This window comes from Rhipicephalus sanguineus, chromosome 8 (assembly GCF_013339695.2).
Source record: "Rhipicephalus sanguineus isolate Rsan-2018 chromosome 8, BIME_Rsan_1.4, whole genome shotgun sequence".
NCBI lineage: Eukaryota > Metazoa > Arthropoda > Arachnida > Ixodida > Ixodidae > Rhipicephalus > Rhipicephalus sanguineus.
The window spans coordinates 120,993,249-121,014,072 of NC_051183.1; the positions used below are offsets into that span (position 1 = coordinate 120,993,249).

The 20,824-nt window shown below is 47.3% G+C and overlaps 1 long non-coding RNA gene across 1 annotated transcript in view; it reads left to right on the forward strand.

Annotated features, from left to right (window-relative positions):
• Positions 1–14,387, forward strand: part of LOC125759597 (uncharacterized) — a 162,957-nt gene extending 148,570 nt beyond the window's left edge. Inside the window, exon 2 of the long non-coding RNA XR_007417223.1 lies at positions 14,207–14,387. This is a non-coding gene — a long non-coding RNA (uncharacterized LOC125759597). The remainder of the gene's footprint in view (positions 1–14,206) is intronic.
• Positions 14,388–20,824: the final 6,437 nt, after the last annotated feature.

Sequence of the window (20,824 nt, forward strand, 5' to 3'; positions counted from 1 at the left end):
TCGGGTTGTCTCGGCCCGTACAGCTTCTGCATTTCTTCGCGGACGACAGAGCGAACGATTTCGCGAATCCATTCAGTGCTGTTGCTCCCAACGGTGGCGCGGAATTCGGGAGACGATGCGGTATTCACTTGCCGGTCGAATAGGGCAGACCGCTGATGAAGTACTTTCTCCATCGTTGCGGCTTCAGTCAGAAACTCGGCTACACTCTTTGGAGGACTCCGCACCAGACCAGCAAAAAGCTGCTCATTCACACCTCGCTTAAGATAGCGCAGCTTTTTTTCTTCTGGCATTGCAGGATCCGCTCGCTTGAAAAGCCGAAAGTCACGGAAAAACAACAGCTTCCCATCCACAAACAAATGAACTGACGGAAAGACTTAACAAGACCATAGCAGACATGCTCTCAATGTACGTGGACGTACACCACAAAACCTGGGACGAGATTTTGCCATATATCACGTTTGCGTACAATACGGCAACGCAGGAAACAACGCGATCTTCACCTTTCCGCCTTGTTTACGGACGCAACGTGTAAACCATGCTCGATGCTATGCTTCCGTGCTATCATAGCGATGAACTTGCTCCAGACGCCGAGCAATACACCCAGTACGCCGAAGAAGCTCGTCAAGTGGCTCGCGTAAACATGAGTCATCAACAAGACACAGACGCGCGACGTTACAACCTTCGCCGTCGAAACGTCGCCTACCACCCTGGCGACCGAGTGTGGGTGTGGACACCTATCCGACGACCAGGCTTGTCTGAAAAACTTCTGAGCCGCTATTTCGGACCATACAAGGTTCTCCGACGTGTCAGTGACCTCGCCTGCGAAGTATTTCCGGACGGCGCAGTGTCTGCACGTCGACAACTTCGGCCCGAAACCGTGCACGTCGTACGACTCAAGCCGTACTACACACAGTAGCCCTTGTGCGTTCGCGCTACTTCTGTTACCATGTGACTCCTATGGTTGTTTTCTTTGTATTTTCCTGTTTGCACATGGCGCAAATGTCGGTGCGTCATCTTATTTTCCCTGCGGCTATTGGTACTTAGTCTCTGGTACTCTGCGTCTGCGTGTGTTGTAGTTATTTTTTTACAAGCATCGAGTCGATGCTTTTCCAAGGGGGGACTAATGCCGCATGGTTGTGTGAGCCCCCACAGGTAGAAGAGGACAAAGAAGTTCGGACTGAGCCGCTTCTTGGCCTAACCAGCCCAACACGCAGAACAACGTAAGGTTCTCAAGCAAGGTGTGTGACCGGGCTAGTTGGTATTCCATATTGACGTGAACAGCGCGTGTGATACACAAGTCGTCGTCGTTTCTTCGTCCTTGTGTATCACACGCGCTGTTCACGTCAATCAGTAAGGTTCTCGTCATAAGCGTGACAATATATTGTCATTGTTTAGGAACTACTTCGTTTGTAGAGCGGATGCATGCAAAATATGAGCAGTGCGGCCTCGTGGGCGGAGCTTATATTTATTTTTCGGCTGTCACCGACTATAGACATTTTCGCTGTTTGTAAACACAGCTCCTGGACGGCTTCCGGTTTTGTGCGCCGGCGTAGCCTAGTAGCATTGGCGGGGATAAAAACCCTAGCGAGTAGCCCGCACATTTTCAACACTTTTCTCCCTGTGTCTGGCCAAATATTTTAAATAAATATTCTTCTGAGCTGCACACACAGCCGTACGAGAGTTAGGCCTTCACATTAAGCGCCATCCTTTTACCTGAAGGCGAAGAAAGAGTCTTTCCTTGTTTTGGCACAACATAAAAAAACACGCTTTCTGCTTCGCCGTTAGAGATCTGATGATTGAAGTGACCGGAAGTTTCTTGGGGTGCAACACGTGCTGCTGCTATCGCAATCTTCAAACCGACCGAAAAGGTGAATAGAAACACGGCCCGCAAACCGTCCATTGAGCCAAATACTCTAGCGCACAAGTAACCTAAGTCAGCCCTTAAAACCTCGGTGCTCGATATGGTTTTTCTTCTCGAGCTTCGCCACTTACACAGGAAGCTTTACTAATAATCTTCGCAATAAAAATTACCGCGACAAGTAAGTCAACTTTCCTTCCTATCCTTTAAGCCATCGTCTACAAGACAAAACAAATGCTCGGGTTGATGTTACAATATCTCTGAAGGAATAGTCCCTAATGAACGAGCCAGTTCAACCAAAGAAGCAATGACAAAATAGACATTCATGAATGAATGGGCAAATCAATGAATGAAAGAAATTACACCATCTCCCACTAAAGGGAACAATGTGGGGATGTGAAGCAATGCATGGGCGACTTAAAGGTCCGTTCAACACGGGCAGCTGGCCCGATGTTAACGCGTCCTTGCAAGTGGAGCACAGCATGAATTCACCGTAGTTGCTGTTGCTACTCGTCCCGAACTCTTGTTGGAGCATGTCACGCGGGTTCATCGCGCGTCTGGAGAATGCAGTTCCCCGACGCCATCACGTGATTACCGAGAGAGTGTAAGGGGGAGAGGCCACAAAGTCTTACCCAGCCCCTTACACAGGCCCGAACGCACTAGCGCGTGCCCGCACACATGGTTTTGTCTGCGTTACGCCAAGCTAGGACAGCATATGGCATCCTGGGCCCCTAAAGTGCGCTGCACGTACCATGATCAAGGCGGTCGAAGAACAAGAGGAAGAAGACTTCTCCTTGGCGCGAGCGCGCGCTCACGTGGCTATGCTAGGTGGGACAGTCGCCAATGGAACTACGGACACAACCCCTCGCCCATCTAATACACATAGAACTCCTTTTCGAGTTGCCTAACTCGTGCGCAAATGTAGGGATTTACCCGACAAGTATACGCCCCTCCCGACAAACGCCTAACAGGAGAGGAGGCAATAAATTGGAGAAAAATTCAAACTGGGGTTTATCCCCACTTAAAGAGATTACACGCCATGTTCCCTACGTGCTATCGAAGTTCCTGCCCCTGGTGCGGAGGAAGCCCTACACTCTACCACATTACCTGGGGCTGCTCTAAACACCCCCCACACCTGACACACACAGGCACGACACCAACACACACGTTGGAGCAGTGGGAGGCGCGACTGTCCAGCTCAGACCTGGCCGATCAGCAAGCGCTGATCGACCAGGTTGAACGGGCGGCCAAGGCCAGTGGGGCCCTCGACTAGGGTTCCCCCCAAAAGAATTTTTTTATTGTAAATAAAGTTTATCTCTGTCTCTCTCTCTACCCCAAGTTGCGGCCTTCCCCAGAATGTTTTTTTTTATTGCATTGGGATGGCGTCTTTCATCTTCCCAATGTTCGTGAGCACCTGGAACGGCCCCACAAAAGACGCTAAAACGGAACGCGCAGCGTGTCAACTGGTGGTATTTTAGTACAGCGGAAGACATTGATACAAACGCCAACGCAAGCACATACGGTGTCATCTAGAGATAAAAAAACACTAATTCATTGTAAAATCTAAAGGTGCGCCACTAATCCGAGCTGATCCAAAGTCACCGTTGCTGCGCCTCCGTGCCGCCTTTGGTTCAGTTTGTGTCTGACTACACGGAACACATCGCTTACTTTCGACATGCCGTGATCGAGTATTCTTCAACAATCCAATTACCTGTATCGACTTGGCTTGTGGCTGTATCGGCCTTGTCTTGGAAACAGGCGGATGAAGACAGCGTCGCCATTTCTGCGCGGTTACATATATCATGAGCGAACCGTGTAAACACACCTTGTGAAGCCTTCCGCACCGCTAATCAACCGTGTATCTCGAAAACGGAGCTATTTTATCGAAAGTATGCGTCTGGCGAAGTGTCTCAACTCAAATCTAAATCAAATACGAGCATTATTTCAAAAGGAATTAGTTTATTAATGCAGGCTTTCAAAGTAGACGACTCTCGCTTCAACATGCGCCGCCATCCTGCCCTGCGTACGGAATCCCTTGCCTGCGGTAGCGTTGAACGCTATATTCCGGATATAACGTACGCGCGTAAGAGCTCGGGTTACGTTTACGTTCTGCGCACGTGCCGTTTGGAGCACGCAACGGTAATGCTAATAATAATAATTAATATCTGGGGTTTAACGTCCCAAAACCACCATATGATTATGAGAGACGCCGTAGTGGAGGGCTCCAGAAATTTCGACCACCTGGGGTTCTTAACGTGCACCTAAATCTAAGTACACGGGCCTCGAACATTTTCGCCTCCATCGAAAATGCAGCCGCCGCGGTCGGGATTCGATCCCGCCACCTTCGGGTCAGCAGTCGAGTGCCATAACCACTAGACCACCGTGGCGGGGCCACGCAACGGTAATGCTAAATCCTTACGTTTGCTATTTCCCGCTATACGAAAACTCCCTATTATCTCTGAGATTTCAATGTATATGTACTGAAAACAGTGTTTATGTGTCGCCGCACGAATGAGTAAGTTTTATTTGCTTTTCCGAGGTAATAGTAATTTAATGCGATTACTTTCTGCCAGCTACATTTGTAAAGTTTTTTAATTACATTTTAGAAGTAATTTTGCCATCTGTGAAGAGAGAGAAAAAACACAGAAGAAAGGCAGAGAGGGATGCGAACCAAAAGGAAGTGACGTTTTCACTCTTAGTCTGGGAGAGGATAACGGGAAAGGCAGATATGAGGGAGGGAAATATTCCAATCAAGCGTAGAACTTGTGTTTTAGGTGCAACTTGACAGATAGCCTTCCAAAACAGGATACGCGTGGTAATGCAGTCAACACTTTGTTCTTTGCCATTCTGAACAGGGAAGTGCGAGACAAAAGGAACGGAAAAGCAAGGAGGGTAAATGTCAAATGCAATACTTCTGGCCGTACATTGAATTAGAATCCGTGAATAGAAAGTGTGACGCGAATAATTGAAACAAATGTTCTGTCACTCCTGTAATATGTGGTATGTCACGGCTCCGCATGTTCACAAATATCGTTGTGGTAACTACAAAAGCCCAAAGCATACCGCGTAGAGTCACATAGTTCCGATTTCCCGAAATATTACGTGTAAAAAAATGAAGAATTGTCCATGACCCCTTCAGGCACGATGCAGGTTCGTCTGTGTCCAAATGTTTCAAATTCACAGAGCATAATCAAAAGAGATGTGATGTTGTTTTCGGCGAGTTTATTAAGTATTCCTAACTAGCGCTCAATTAAATATTTATTCGTGTCAGCCAATGATATTCCAGTGTTCCATCGAAAGGATCAAATAGTAGGCACGGAATGCATGCGCGATTTCTTTTTCTTGTAGTCACTTCGAGCAAAGTAAAATGACACTTTTGACGTTGGCCTTGGAACGCGGTACGCAGACCGAGCCGCCGAACATCGGAGTGCCTTATCGGCTGGAGCTGCACGCAGCACAGCAAAGACGCGTTGTTGATGCAGTAGGTTCCATTCATTTCATGCAGGATGTACCTCACTCTTTCTTGAACACCAGTCCAAAAAGCTCACCATCTCCCGCTAAAGGGACCATAAGGCAATGCGAAGCCGGAGAACTTGCACGATTGCGTTCCGTTGGCGTTTGTTGGGCATGCTACCGACCTCGGGCATGCTACCGATCTCGCGTCGTGGAACGCGAAGAGGAGCGCTACGCGCGTCGTGTCTTCCATCTAGCCTGGCCGTTAATTCTCACAAGGCGAGCGGGGGACGCTGTAAACAGGCGCGCGAGAGGGGTCAGCGTAGGAGGAAAGAGAGAGGAGGGGACGCGCATGCGCTGCCGCTCATCGCGGCGTTGCGCTTAAGAGAATTTCGGCATGTCGAGCCCACGTTTCAGAGGAGTGGGGAGGAGGATAGGGGAAGTGGAGAGGAAAAGGGGAGAAGGGGAGTGGAGATGAGGTGTGTAGAGAGGGTATGCGCATGTGCAGTACGGCAGGCGCTGCGCCGTGCTCCCGACCGGGCCGCAGAAATTAGGCGCCTTTTTCTGTTCAAACCACTACCACCACGGGTGGTCACGCCGCACACCACCACCACCACCACCGGTTTGAACTCCGCAATAGACTGTCAAAATGAGGAAGCTTCCAAACTTGCGTACGTTGCCACTGGTAGATACGAAGCAGCTATTTTTGCGAGGAATTCGTTCTACCGCCTGTTGTAAGTCTTCACTCTTTATTTTCGTCTGGCACTGATTCTTGGGAGTCTAAAATCGATACAAAATCGCGGGAGATGCGGGGCAACCGTCGGGTCTTCCCACGTGTGCCGGGCGCGACAAGTGCCGCAAGCCAAGTTCTGGAAGCGTCCAGGTTCGTGTGTATGACTATAGCTGAAACCAGCTGTTTGTATTCCGCTGTTTGTATTCCGTACCTTCACCGGGTGTCTCATCGTTTGAAAAATGTAGGGGCCAGGTATGGGTGTAATGTGGTTTTTTTCAGGTGGAAGGATGCTTGGCCAGCTTTGCCCGGCGGTGCAGAAGAAGTTACAGAGGCAAGGTTGCGAGAACAACAGGTGCAACATCAAGCATCGAGAAAAGTTAGTTGACCGTGGTAAGAAAGTGGTCTACAACATACCTTTGTCCTGTGGGAAAAGCTATGTCGCGCAGACAGAGCGCTGCTTAAATAATAGATTATTTGACCACAGAGCCTCTTTGAATGGGCCACCATGTTCGAACCTTTCGCTTCATTGTAGGGACTGCGGCTGCGCGCCCAGGCTGACTGAAGCAAGTGTGCTGGCAAGATTTTAACGGAAAACCGGAGCCAGAAATTGAGGAAACGTTCTGTATCTACAGATGTGGTGAAGCATATGTCGCGAGGCCATCGATGGTGTTGCACCCTATCGAAATAGATTACTTGAGTGCTAGTCACTAAAACACGTTTTTATTCTTTCATCACGTGTCTTGTTCATTGTGTACATATGTGTGAATGTTCTTCAATAAATTTCAGTTGATAGTCTGCGCTGTGTATGTTACCACTTTACTTTGTCCGTTTTCATTTGCGCTACGTTTAATAATGGAATATTACAGACTCGCCCAGCAAAACGTCCTTCTGAGGTAATATAGCCTTGAATGTAACTTAACATTAAGCTTAATGTACATGTTACGCAACTGCTCGTGAAATGGAGCACCTGCCCGCATCAGTATCAACCTGGTTCATGTAAAGATCCAGCAACCGAGTTTTTGTCTGCTATTGTGATCCTTGCTTGCACTCTCTCTCCATTGCTCACAAGCACACGATACTGTGCACGGCATATGTCATGAGTGCATGTGTTATGTGTGCTCACATGGCCAAGCAGTACTTGTGATCACGCTCTTACTGGGTGCCACCTCTTAGGCGTTTCGTAAAAAAATAACTGGTTGCTCTAAACGTGTCTCTAAATAATAAACCATCATGCGCTTGCGAAAAGTAAATTTCCAGACGCGATATGTGGGCCTTAAGCTACTTAGCTACTTATTGCAACACAAAAAATAACGGCGTAAATTTTTGTGTCAGTCCTCTTTGAAATATTTTCTTCATACTAAGGTCATTTGTTTTATTTCACACGCGTGTGTGACACTTCACTGTGGTTTGAAATGGTACTTCCTCAGGAGGCCATGATTAGTTTGCCAGACGCAAAAATGGACATGCTGAAAATTTTGAGTTTTCCCTAAATGTATTCATGCAAGGTTCCTAATTGATGAATTGCAAATTTTCTTTTAAATTGCCTAGTGTTATCTCTGTCGTAAATTTTAGCATGCGCAAAGAGCGACATGTACAGCAATGGACTAAGGCTTTTCAGAGGGAGCTTTTCACGCCTCATAAACAGATTACTGTTCAGAACTTTCATTTTTTTCTACTTCAAAGGCTGGTACGTCTGAAGCACCAAAAGCCACTTCCTTCAGTGTAGATCTGGCGCACCGCAGAAAAGTTGAAAGGCTGCTCTTGGCATGCAATTTTGTTCTTAATTTTATCTTATTACAAGGTGGTGATAACTCTTTGTAAAATAGGTGCTGGGCCATATGCCTACTTGTTTGCACCTATGGAGGCTTTTTGATGTCTTGTGTTGCACGAGTTAGTCTTTTATGAGCTGTATGTGTGTTATGGTGTATCCATGTCCGTCCTGACTAGTTCTGCGAGACTTGCAAGGAATACTTTAGAGACACAATATTTGCTATCAAACTTCCTTTGCGTTTTTCATAGAGTGAAGTGTCAATAGCAGTGATGAAAAATTAAAGGACCCCCGACACCGAAATTGAAGCCTTGAGACGTGTGTGCTGTTGGATCGTGCTGTGTACGTGGGCACTTCTGATTAGTGGCGAACGTTGACTTTAAAGGGACCAACAACTGGTCAGAACATACGATTAGATCCTGGTAGAAATAAAAAGATAGTGAAATATTGTGACAGATTCCAGCATCCTTTTCACATTGCGAGTAGGAGTTATTTCTGTAAATTGTGCTGAAAAGTAACAAAAACCAGTACGTCGAGCAGCCTAGCGGATAAAGCTTGAAGCTCGATTATGGAGACGATCACGCTGTGCGCAGTCAGATGCTATTATGCGCGTCAGCGTTACTTTTGAAAATTGGAGTATGTATATCATTATCTGTCTCTGCTCTGTTCAGTGCTGGTTAAGAGGTAAAACGAGTTGCACGGTGAGAAGCAGCGCTGCTTTCGTGGCTGCCAGTGGGCAATGTAGAGCAGCAGCACATGCGCAGTAAACCGTCACGCTCAAACACGAACCGCTCTCGTGCGCACCATGTGTTGTCACTTCTGTGCAAGACTTCATGCTCCCCACAGATGGAAAAATTCTTATTACAACGTTTCACAACATTTTCCACATTACCATTCTGTGATTAGACACTCTGACCTGCAAGCTTTTCATTGTTCTAGAAAAATAAGGACCATAAAAATTGGCAATCAGTCCTATAAGACAGTTTTCTTCCATTTTAATGTAAGCGTGAGTGTTCATCTGAGGTCGCAGCGCCTTGCGATCTTTTCACTGGTATGATGTAAGCCAGTGACCCTGCGTGACGACTCCAAGGCGAAAGATAGGTTCTTTTTCTTCTCGATCGATCGTATTGCTCGGCGCAACATGACGTAACATTGCTAGCCTAAAAAAGCCATCCTCCTTTGATACTCCCCTCTTTTTGAGGCCTCTATCTGCTGTAGCAAGTGCATTCTCGCAGTTCTTCCAGACTATCGTTTGCGCCTGCACTGGATTGCCTGGAAGGTGGAGAGCCGCTTCAAGTCGAGCTGCCTCGAAAGTGTCGAAAGGGCGTTCAACGGGGGACTGCATGATCGAAAAAACTTCGGTTTCCTTTTAGAGCACAGCTGCATATGGCTAGGACATTCCGTTTGTACGCCGAATTTTTTATTTTCATGAACGGCATAAGAGAAGTATTACCCGAAACAGTTAGCATAGGGTTATTTGCAGATGACTGTATTATATTCAAAAAAGTAAATTCAACTAGCGACCACGAAGTTCTCCAGGAATCACTATTGAAAATAGATCAGTGGTGTGGGGACTCTAAAATGCAATTAAATGCTTCAGAATCAATGCTAATCCGGATCTCGCGAAAACAGCAACTGAGCGTATTCGAGTACAGCCTTAATCATTCAGTGATTCCGCAGGTTACGCAATACCGGTATTTAGGCGTCACACTGACCAACGATTTAACGTGAACGGCTCAAATAACAGATATTAGCTCCTCGGCGTTTCGTAAACTATGCGTTCTTAGACGTCAAATTCAGGACACGCCTTCTAATATCAAGCTTTTGGCGTATTTCACATTTGTAAGGCCAAAACTAGAATACGCATGCGCGCTTTGGTACCCACATACAAAAAGACATTCACCAGCTCGAGGGCATTCAGAGGAAAGCGGTTCGCTTTATTTTTGGAAAGTATAGGAGACACGAGGCTAACTCAGAGCTAATGCAGAATAAACAGATTACGCCCCTGGAGACACGTGGCCCGTTTATCTCTCCTGCAGAGCATTCTGTGCAAAGGGTAAATATAACGCTACCGTCATTTCTAGGGCATTTGACGTCCAGAAGAACGCGTCACACATCGACCCATGCTTTGAAGTCTATATTCGCTCGTACAGTTGCTTTCTATAATAGTTTTTTTCGGACATATCGCAATGGAATATCGGAATGGAATAAGCTACCAGACTTCGTCGTTCAAGCACCCGATTTTCATCATTGTCGAGAAGAAGATTTGTCAGTGAATCTATGATACCAGTGTGTTTTTCGTGCCTGAAGTATTGGTTGTTTTATGCGCTTTTCGATTAGGGTGCTGTTTGTAACCTTACCTATGAATGCGTCACTGTAGTGCCGCTTGCACAAGCAATCGTTTGTGTACTAAGCCTTTTTTATGAATGTGCAAATTCTGGATACGCTTGTTCATGTTAATGCTGGTATATGTATGCCTCCCTTGCTTTGGGCCGGCAACCTCGGCCCGTAGTATGACGAAAATAAATAAAAAATTTTCGCCTTTGATGAGACATCTAAGGTTTTCGCATTATTATTGCGAATTCAACGTTAACAGCCTGGCCGTTAACAACCTGGCCTTACATACGAAAATGCGCTCCCCCATGTCACCTCTGCGCCGTGCGCTAAAGAGCTTCGCTGCATGTTCATCCACCTCACAGAGTGGAATGGCTCCTGAACTTCTTTTTCTTTTTATTGTGATAGAAATTATATGTAAATTCTCCGCGGTGTTTTTGCCGTCCTGTCGCCGTCATTTTCCGCATAAAGTCTAAAAAAGATAGCATCATTGCGCACATCGTATGTTTTACCCGCGAGTAAAAACTCGCGAGCGCCGGTGATGAACGCGGCTGAAGCGGAGATGAAACGAGCCGCCCGTCTCCGTCGCACGGAGGGCGCATGCGATAACATTAACCCGCGTGCGAGGCTTGCCGTCCACTGCTCATCAAACAGATAGGAAACGCCTCGCCCGTCTTTTGTAAGGAGCATGAAGGGACACCAGGGGAGGGGAGGGACGGAAAGACGGGTTGGGGGGGGGGATGTTGCGTCGCTCGAAGGTCCATGGCGCGCGCGCTATCTCGCAGCATCAGGAGATGGCTTGTAAACTTTATGTGCTCTCAACGCTTACTTCGTGTTTAGAGGACTGCCAGCCCGAAAACCACTTCAGTCCCTGGAACGGCCATATTGCCTTAAAGGGCCCCTCACCAGGTTTGACAATTTTGAGCTAACGAGCGCAATGCATACACAGGGCGTTGACGATCACGTCTGCCAAAATTTGCAACGCTACGCGCCGCGAAAATGGGTCGAATTTCAAGGTGAACGCTGCTTGCCCTTCCTCTCGCGGGCGCGCGCTTTAGAGAATGAGGGGATGACGTACATGAGAAAATGGCCCTACGTAGATTGTAGTGCTGTGACGTCGCTCCTCTACGTAGACGACAGTGCTCTGACGTCGCCAACAGTACCATGTGACACTGCGATAATTATTTGACACGACATGTGTAGTTTGTATAATTTGTTGCTTGAATAGATTAATAAAGCTTGAGAGAAATAATGAGACACACAATAGGAATGTGTGCGTCTTTTTCATTTCCTTTTCGTGAATTGCAGCGAGATGCGGGGCTAATGTGCCTCCCTTTCCCGTGCGTTCGTGTCCCCGCGGTTAGCGCATTGAGCAGACGCCAGCCCTGGAAACGAGAGTGATGTTCTGGCGCGTTCGAGCACTCATTATGCTCATTTATTCTAGCGCGTCCGAGTAAACGTTAATGCGGCACTGGCTCATGATACCGCCACTCTCGTGCCCGTACAAATGTCTCAACTTTCATGCCCGTCCCGCAGAAACAGGCAGTACACTACAGCGAACGCCGACACAACGCCCACGGCCGCTACATAAAAAAAAGGCAGCGGCCTTGCAACGCCGCTCGCGTGCTCGGACTGGCTCGGGCACGTCATGCGCACGTGGCCATGCATGCGCATGACGTGTTCATGCGTATGTGCCAAGTGAAGAGGGCAGGGAAAGGATTTGGCTTGCTAAGGCTACACGGGGCGAGTGGCAAGGGTTTGAAACTCGCCTCCTCGCATCATGGTTTCGCGCCGCTACAAATTATTGTTTTTCTCAGCTCATAATGAACCGATTTGAAAAATTCTTGCGGCATACTGCTCTTCATTCGGCACACAACAACTTCCAGCGTCTAACTAAAATTTGCTATGTGGCCTGGTGAGGGGCCCTTTAAACCAGCGTCTTGTTGAGTTATGCGAGGCGGATGCAAAAGAGTTAGCTGCTAGCCTTACTTCGTATAACAATAAAATTTGTTGGTATTGCATTCATTGCTTCGCCCTTAAGCGAAACTGAGATTTTTTTTTTACCGTCAGCTATTGACCCTGAAAAACGAGGGGTGGACGTGTAATGTGGCGTAGCCGCATCACAGTGGGCCTTGCGACGCCAGGGCCGTCAGCGACGGACCCCCACTGACGGCTGCACACATTAAAACCGAATTGCGGCTACTCCGACCAGAAGGCATGCTATTATTATTAAGACGTCATTTAAAAAAAGGCAAGCAAAAACTTCGAATTGGGACCCTAGCACTCACGAGCTCGGAAGGGCAGAGCCTTTTATGGGGTACTCAGCGCGAGAGCGATTACAAACCTGGATGTGTTGTTGGAAGTAATAACGAAAAACCTCTTCTGGATGAAGATCCATGGATAAAACATATTTGAGGAAAAGTTTCAACCCATTCCCACCGTTTACGGGGTCTTTTATGGAAGCGGAGCACGGAAAATTTGATATATGTATTTTTAATTGTATAGTGTTCAGGATATTTTGGCACTTTTGTCTAGCGCCGGCTACTCATTTTCACAGATGATAGCACACGGGAAAGTCACAGCAACGAAACGAAAAAAATATACGTGAAAGATTAGCTAGCCGGAGATCCTATATAGTCCATGTACATAAAAAAGGGGGAAACACACACACACACACACACACAAGGTACAGTCTTGTCACACAACACAATAGTTCACATAAAATTTAATTACTCGAATAATCTGTGGTGATTTTAACGCGCATCATCCGCTCTGGGGATATAAGAGTGTTGATTTTGGAGTCAAGGAACTTCTAGCAGCTGCGGACGCTGCTGACTTATGTGTGGCGAACGATGGGAAACCTACATTTTTGAGGCCACCAGATTCATGGAGTGCAATAGACCTTGTACTTCACTCCACGGACCTCCTGGTATCAACGACCACGGCTCCAGACAGGATGGGCAGCGACCATTACCCCATCTTCACCAATATCCTGGGATTTCGGACTGCTGGTCGTCAATTCTGCAATGTGACACGCTGGGACACTTACAGAGAAGCGTTGGAGGAATCCACTGGTGAGCTGTTTGCAGATATGTTGCAAAGCAAGCGAGCGGCAACTTCATTGCTGAAACTGCCCGATCATTTCCCTGCTCCTGACTTGAAATTAAAGAACCTCTGCGCAGCACGCAGACGAGCGGAGCGGAAACTCATGAGAAAAAAAGGAAATCCGTCTGCGAAAACTGAATATAGCAGGATAAACGCTGCGATCCGTCGCCACACAAAAAAAAGTTAAGACGAATTCAATGGGCCGCTTTCTGTGAGAGTTTATCAACGTTTACACCCTTGACAAGGATATGGGCAGTAATAAATAGTCAGAAAATTAGGTGGGTAGATGAGATTAAGAAGTTTGTAGGTATAACGTGGCAGCAGAAAGCACAGGACCGGGTTGATTGGCGGAACATGGGAGAGGCCTTTGCCTTGCAGTGGGCTTAGACAGGATGATGATAATGATGAAATAGTCTTTCTGGGAGGATCCGCTCACACAGGCCAATCGAAGCACTCGCTTTGAAACAAGGGAAAGATTTGCAAAGCCGTGCAGAGGATTTCGCAGACGTATACACATCTGGCAGATCAGCAGGAGCGGCGATTCCTCTGTCACCTCATTTATTTCACACGATGGATACGCCATTCACCTTTCGAGAGCTGGATATGGCACTTAGCAAATTAAGAAGACGCTGTGCAGTGGGTCCCGATTTGATCAGCAATCAGATGGTTACAAATCTGTCATATGGGCGAAAAAGGGCCCTCTTGGACATATTTAATCATGTGTGGAGCACGGGAGAGATGCCATCTGTTTGGAAGACAGCATGGGTGGTGCCAGTCCTTAAGGCCGGAAAGGATCCTGCGAGCCTAGCATCATATCGACCAGTATTACTTACATCATGCGCACCTAAGTTGATGGAAGGATTAATATGTACTAGATTAACTTGGTACATTACTTCGACTGGGTAGCCCCGCCACGGTGGTCTAGTGGTTATGCCACTCGACTGCTGACCCGAAGGTCGCGGGATCGAATCCCGGCCGCGGGGCTGCATTTTCGATGGAGGCGAAAATGTTTGAGGCCAGTGTACTTAGATTTAGGTGCACGGTAAAGAACCCCAGGTGGTCGAAATTTCCGGAGCCCTCCACTACGGGGTCTCTCATAATCATAGCGTGGTTTTGGGACGTTAAACCCCAGATATTATTATTACTTCGACTGGGTAGCGCAAAAACACGGAACAAAAGATAGAGACGTAGACAGCACAAGCGCTAACTTCAAACCACGTTTATTTTGGAACACGCAAGAATATATACACCACTAATCACAAGGATCTCAACTATCGGCCCATGATACGACAACTCTTTAGACTAACAAGAAAAAAACCATTCGTACTACTGCGCAGAATACCACATTCGTCGGACGGCGAACACACCCCAAAAATAACAAAAGATTCACTCATTTAGAAAAACAAAAAATTTCATACACTCTTTTCGATTCCACGCGCGACATCAGGTACTGACGCGAAATTAGGACGCTACACTAAGGAATGATAGTTCCTTATCGTGTAGGTGTACAGACGGCTGGCTTACGCATGAGGTGCCTTGCCTCTCGATAATGCAAGCCTCAGTTATCCCACGAGTTAATTGTACCTTGTGACGAAATAAAACGGAGGTTAGTTCAAACTGCAGATCGCAACCACACTGACGGCAATGTAAGGCCAAATTTGACGACGGAGCACATTTTAAAGAGCTGTGGTGCTCGCGCAGACGGATGTTGACGCAGCGGCCAGTCTGGCCCACGTACGTTTTGCCACACGAAAGGGGGATCTGGTACACAACCCCCTTTACCCCCTTTACACAACTTGGTACCTTGAGCAAGGAAGACGATGGCCATCGTGTATGACACTCGCCGTCTTCATGGACGTTGCCAAGGCATATGATTGTGTGCTTCAGGCAGGCATCGTCAACGGGCTCCAAGCCATGGGTGTGTCGGGAAATGCTCTTCGGTTCGTACATGAGTTTCTCAGAGACCGCTGTGTCTGGGTTAAGCTTCGAAATGTAACGAGCGAAGAGCGTCGCGTTTCCCTCGGCGTCCCACAAAGAAGTGTTCTCTCTCCCTTGCTTTTTAACGCTGCAATTGCCAGCCTTCCTGGCACTCTGAACTTAGCTCTGAAAGCAGTTAAAATATCCATCTACGCCGATGACATCTGCATTTGGATCTCAGGGTACCAACACGAACGTTTGGCCGGGATAGCACAGGGCGCCATTTCAATCATTGAACGTCACTTGTCGACACTTGGCCTGTCTTTATCAGCGGAAAAAGCGGCCTTCATGCTATTCCCGGGAGTGAGACGGAAGTCAACACGTCTGTCGCTGAATATTCGAGGCCACTCAATTCGTTCTGCAACGAGTGTCCGTTTCCTAGGCGTTACCATCGACAACAAGCTACTATGGCGGCATGCGGTTGATGGTATAGTCACTGTGTCAGTGCAAAGGATCAACGCTCTTCGTCGCCTGACAGGGGCACGTTGGGGTAACAATCCTATGTCCATGCTTAAATTGAATGCTGCGCTCATAAAAAGCCGTATTCTTTATCAGCTGCCGCTGATATCACCATCACCGAGCCAGTTCGAACGCTCAGAGGCAGTGCACAGAAAGGGTCTTCGCTTGGCGATGGGAGTTCCTCAAGCGGCTTCAAACAAGAAGGTCACCAATGAAGCCGAGTCTCTTTCGCTCCGCCTTTTGGCGTCTCAGGCCTTATTGACGCAGCTGTCAAGGCTGGGAGAGTCCTTCGCAGGCACGGCGCTTCTCCGGCGGCTAAGTGCAAGAACTGGCTCACATTTCAACGCGGCGTTGAATACATTTCAATATTTAGGCTTGCAATTGCCTAAACGGCGCCCTATGGACCCACCATGGTCTTTTGTGGATGTTGCCTGTAACTTCAGCGTACCCAAGCTACCAGCGAAACGCACCATTCCAGTCGCGGAAGCAAAGTTTCTTGTGCTGGACCACTTGAGCACCATGTACCACGGCCACGTACAAGTGTACACAGACGGATCAGTGTGCACACAAACGGATAGCTGCGCAGCGGCTTTCTGCAAACCCTGCCTTGGCGTGTCATGGTCGGGCCGCCTCGATTGCGTGGTTTCGTCCACAATGGTAGAAAGCGCTGCAATCACCGCGTCTTTGCGAAAATTGCGGTCCTTTTCTGCACGAGATGTTGTAGTGCTGACGGACTCCAAGTTAGCGCTACAAAGATTGCATCGTCGCCTACTTCAAGAAAAGTTCACCAGGTATTCTCTGATGCTCATTAAACACATAATTGGCAAGAGCTTTAATATTAAGCTTCAGTGGATCCCATCCCACGCTGGCAATGAAAGCAATGAAAAGGCTGATGCCCTTGCATGTGAAGCGCGGACATCTGTTCCAAGAGTAAGAACTCCTAAGACTTTCCAGAACAACAAAGATGCGATACGCAATCATTTCAAGGCGATATACAAGTTTCCGCACCAAGCATGTGTAATCCATGGACTTTCTCGTGAACAAGCGACGCTGTTGTACCGCATCAAAACCGGATCCGCATACACCCCGGCTTGGTCATTCAAGACTGGGCGATACGCTTCCCCGTTTTGTGCCTTCTGCGGTGACATCGGGGATACTGCAATATTTGGCAACAATTTGGCATTGCCCGCAGTTCGATGTGGAAAGAGCATCGATGGTCCGCACCTTGCAAAAAGGTTGCCATAGGCACCGGACATTTGAAGACGTCATTTTTCCTGAAGGGTCCGCGGCAACGAGGAGGAGCGTACAACGAATCTTGTTGGTCTTCCTGCGAGCCACTGGGCTGTTCAACACTTGGTGACATACCCCTACAATTCAGGAGATGCTCAGGTGGAACAATTGCCGGCCATGCATGCCAGGCTAACCCCGCCTGCTGCAACATCACCACCACCACCACCACCTAATCACTCGAACACTGCGTATGCTGTAAATAACACTAAACATCCAGTCACATACCAGTACTGAAATTCGCAAATTCCAGTCATATGGATACAAAATGAGTTCGCACATGAAGCGACACATGCGGTCAAAATGTATGTATAAAATCAGCTGTAGAAAGTTTTTCTCAATAATTTCCAAGTATGCCACTCCCTTCAGGAGCTTCTTGACTAATGATTGTGCACGTTTTCGCAAGGTATGTGTTGGTCATGGACCTACATTTTTTCGTAGGCTGAAGGGCATACGGTCCAGTGCCATTAGGTTTCGTGCTAGCTGTCTTTCGTCCTGGTATCGTAGGCATTCGAATAAAATATGTTGTATATCTTCATCCACATGTCAGCATGCGCATTCCGGACTCTCTGTTGGTGAAATTTTGTGTAAAAAGTGGTTTGTGTTCGCGGCACCCAGTCGAAGGCGCTGAAAGTTCGATATTGTTCCATATATCTATTACTGGTTTGCCCAGACTTCATTCCGCGATGTCCAGAAACAGAGCTGACAGACATGTTAGCGGCACGCGATTAAGATTCCTTTATTCGCGTGCCGTGCGACGCTTCAAACGAGCTATCAGCAGCGTTTCTGGAAGGGACGACGTCCGCCGATGAATCGCTGCCGCACTTTCTCGCTACCGATTGGCCTAGACGTCGCCAGCCTCTGCAGAGCGCGCGTTTTGCCGTCGAGCCGACTTGCACAACACATGCTGTGCCGGCACCGTGCATGGCATCGTCGCCTACTCGGGACGCACGCGCGAGCGCTGGTTATTCAGCAAAATAATTCTTGGTCCGTTGTTGTGGCATTGGCGGCCCCAATATCAAGCTGCACATGTTTTGACGCGCCGGTGGTGCGATTGCCGGTGAGAAACGCCCCAGAACTCGAGCCCCTGGCGCAGTTTGGCGCAGTGAATCCAATTTGGCGCACTTTGGCGCAGTTGGCGCAGGAGTGGAATCACTGTACTTTGTTAAATTTCTTGGTTTCCATTGTTGAGTTAAGCTTTGATAAAACCTGCATAATCTGCCGCCTTGTTTTATAAAAGATCGTATTATAACATATTGTCCTGTCGCGCTTTCTTAGCCAATGTAGCATTTGTACTAGCACACGTATGACATTTCGTATTACGTTGCATTATATTTTGATTTGATTAGCATGCTGTCGCGGCACACAACCTTGTTGTTGTCTTAACCAGCCATGTTGTTCTAGTGGTTATGGTGCTTGACTGCTGACCCGAAGATCGCGGAATCGAATCCCGGCCGCGGCGCCAGCATTTTCGACGGAGGCTAAAGTGCTTGAGGCCCATGTACTTAGGTTTAGTTGCGCTTTAATGAGCCCCACGTGGTCGAAATTTTCGCAGCCCTCCACTACGGTGTCTCTCATAATCATATTGTAGTTTTAGGACGTTAAACCCCAACAATTGTTGTCCTTTATTTATTCCTTTAAATGCTTACTTAGTAGCATAACCCCATAGCAATCCTCCGCCTTCCCTTCTACGTAATGCGCTCAAGGGCCATTCGGGCGCATAAATGAATGAAGCATGTATATCCAAAACGATATTAATGATTCTTTGTGATGCGTTTACTATTGCATGACATCCACTGGGTTTTCGAAGAAAGAACTTATTTAAGAAATATGTAATATATGAGAGAAGCTTGAACTTAGGAATACAGACACGAAGTCAGCTGCTACAGGATGTCGCCCAAATAAAATTGCAGTGATTTCGAAAACGTACTGAAATATATCGAAACCTTGGTGTTCTACAATTCGCACGTGGTTATGTTATCTTTACACACTGACAACAAGATGCGGTATCGGTGAATGCAGGATATATTGTAGGTCTCAATGACAAATGCCGCAGAAAAAGGTATTCCGGCTGATTCCGTGTTTGGTGGGAACCCATTTCATGCGAAACATTCAGCGAGGAGCTAACTATGCCGCACTTTGAGCCAAGTCTTACGAGTGATATCGACGTCTGAGCTGTTTTGTACATATTGTGGGCACGTTTACTACACTGGCGTCTAAAGGGGGGTAGCTCGTTGTCTGACGTTACAGCAGAGGTGTCACTTTTATGGAAAGAAGGGTAAGACGCACTCGTTGGAGTATTAGTGCTGGGATGAGCTACGCCAGACTATCGCTTGTTGAGTCGTAGAAGCACATATATGTAAGCGTCGATATGCTACCTTAAAATCGCCAATTATAACAAACGGCATGTCTCCTTGTTTAATCCTCGCGGTGCCTTATAAAGTTTTGAATGTCTACATTCGCTGTCCAGGGTTAATATAGCAGCGAATTAACTGTGGCGCGCACCCGGATACCATAGGCAAGTATAGGCGGATACCATAGGCGGATACCATAGGTATGCAAGTATGCGCCACACGTGATTGTAGGAAAGGGTTTCATGACGTACGCAGCAGGCATGTCCTGATATTAGAGAGTTTATTGCTGGGTACCCAAGCGGCTTGCGCACTCGAGACGTTGGGGTGGTGGTAACGCTCATGCGCGAAGCCCCAAGTACATGCGTCTCCGGGTCACCGGGGACTTGCGTACGCCCGGCCAAAAACATCGCTGCCACCACTGACCTCCTAGTGGAGATCAGCTGTCCATAGCAGGTCAAGTTACCCATGACGTCCGTCTCTGTTCATGACAGATCGAGGTGGTCGCAGAGCACGCTGCGACACCGACAAGGCAACGGCGGCACGGTGAACTTGCGCAGTAGAGGCAAATGAATGGTACGGCAAAAGACGGCGCCGATGACACCGCCACAGGTTCTCCACGTGTATGTCGTTGTCGGACTACGAACAGCTTTCTTAACAGTTTTGCACCAGCCTCAGCCGCAACTTCGAAACGGACAAAGAAAATTTTTTTTCTCGGGTTGATAACTTTGTCATATCAATTAGGAATATTTTATTCAAAGCAATTCAGGACGCGTCATTAAAACTCTCTATTCATGTCAAAACCTGCCTGTCAATTTCTTGCTTCGTGAATGCGAGGGGAGATAATTACGACCTAAAAATAATGAGAATGGTAGCTATAGTTACATGCTCGCTCATTTACGTGGTTCGGCGTCAACGTTATTCTGGCCACTTTGGTGTCTTCGTAACTTAGATCTCACAAAAATAATGCGACATGATTTTGCATATTAGGTTAGAACACGCCCTTAGAATTAATTTTTGGGAGTTTAATGAAAATCGAAAGAGGCATCTTTGAAATCGATTTTCCAACTATCAAATTTTAGAGCCATTCTCTTATTTAAGCAATTGTAGTTTGCCTTGGACGTCATTCCCGGCACTTGTTCTTCACAGAATTGTTAACCTAATGTGTGACAACACTGTGGAAAATATTTGAAAAAATTCTGGCTACTATACACGCAGAGGAACAAAATCAGAAATTAGAGATTGCCATATTTGAGATTTCTTTCTTAAAACAAGGGCCTCAAGACGGCAAGGTAACAATATTTTGTACACGCACGTTTGTCATAATATGTCAAGAAAAGTTTGATATCCTGAGCTCGAATAGCTTTTTGTAGGATCTCGTCAAAATCCCATTTTCACGCAATTTGCAAAAAGCGCTTCTGCCTCAGTGGGGACTTCCGAATATTTTTGACGAAGGCAATTTTTTTCCCGGTTGGTGTCGTGGTCCGCAAACTCGGACA